The 1,515-nt window shown below is 28.3% G+C and overlaps 1 long non-coding RNA gene across 1 annotated transcript; it reads left to right on the forward strand.

The window, feature by feature from the left end:
• The first annotated feature begins 368 nt into the window (after nucleotides 1-368).
• On the forward strand, nucleotides 369-1,254 carry LOC11411956 (uncharacterized). The gene is made up of 2 exons (XR_003006565.2): nucleotides 369-627; nucleotides 723-1,254. It is a non-coding gene; the product is annotated as an uncharacterized lncRNA (long non-coding RNA).
• Nucleotides 1,255-1,515: the final 261 nt, after the last annotated feature.

A 1,515-nucleotide genomic window follows, 5' to 3' on the forward strand; every position in this document is an offset into this window, starting at 1 on the left:
AGTCGGTTCAAAAAAAAAAATGAAATGTAGTTTTTCTTTTGACAAGAAATGAAATGTAGTTAAAAATCTCAAATTAATCGTAAAAAAGAGTTATAACCTTCCCTTATAAACAAGCCAAGACAAAAGACAAAAAGCATCGGCAGTAAGAAGAAAAAAAAAACACAAAAATATTAAAATTATCCTATGATAAAGACCATATAAATTAAATAAATTTATCCCCAAAAAAGATAAAGTTAATGAATAAGGCAAGTTTTTCCTTCTAGACACACACAATAATAAAACATTATTACAAAACTATATGCATGTCACTCTCACCGTTATTTTTCTAATTAATAATATAAAAACATCAATCATGTGGCTACATACTTTCCAAGCAACATCCCCCATCTTACTAGTTTCCTATCCTTTTTATATATCTCCCAACTCATCACTGCTCCATAGCTCTTGAACCTCTAACTTTGAGGTTTCATAAGCTCATCAAAAAATAAGAGATTTAGGTCAAATTAGTATCAAATATGAGTCCAAACAAGCCTTATGTCTTTATATTACTAATCATCATGCTTGTTTCAGTTTCTAATAAACCTTCATTTATAGAAGCAAGGACACTTTCCTTAAATTCAAATCAAGGTAATTAATTGTAATATTTAGAAATTAATTTTACAATTTTTGTTCCTCTCTTCCACTAGATCTAATTTTTATTTTTTATTTTTATGTGTTTTCAGGGTACTCAAAGATTTTTCCAACACTTGGAGTTGTTTGCAAATGTTGTGATGGAATTGGAGGTACTTGCACTAGTACCTGGACACAATCTTGCAAAAATTTGAAGTGTTCACCTTGGAAATCACACTAGTTATTTTTTGTGATTTTTCTAGTTTTTCATTTTCTGTACCTATATATCAAGTTTAGAAATATCAATTTTATAAATATGAAGTTTGTGTCTGCTAGTGGTAATGTGAAAAGAGTGTATTTGTAAAAAAAACTTTGTGTCCATAAGTTTTTTTGTTTGAATCAAGTCAATGGGTATAATAAATGAGTATATAATTATTACCACATGTCTATTGCAACTTGTTGAAGTTCAAAGCTAGATCTCAAATAAATTGTTGTACTGTTTAATGATTTTTCATTGATGATAAGGGAAAATTGTGACCTTCAACTAAAGTTGACTGAAGAGTTTAGAAGGATAAGGGATGGATATCCGGTTTTAGCTGAAGAGATGCTATGTCTGTAATTTTAATTTGTTTTGGGTTTGTTGAATTTGTACAATTATGAATTGTGAATCTTAGTCCTTGTGAGGAATCACTTTGATTTTCACAAAATTATGGTGACACCATGAATCGTAAGTTACACAATTCATGGTACTCCTTCCGTTCTATAATAGATGATTTATTTGAAAATATGCACTATTGACTTAAACATATTTTGACTATATTTTTCTACTAATATACGAAGATAAATAATATCATATAAGATATCGTTGAATTCGTCTCGATGAATATTTTTAAAATATCAAATTTT

Source organism: Medicago truncatula, chromosome 7, assembly GCF_003473485.1.
Source record: "Medicago truncatula cultivar Jemalong A17 chromosome 7, MtrunA17r5.0-ANR, whole genome shotgun sequence".
Taxonomy (NCBI): Eukaryota; Viridiplantae; Streptophyta; class Magnoliopsida; order Fabales; family Fabaceae; genus Medicago; species Medicago truncatula.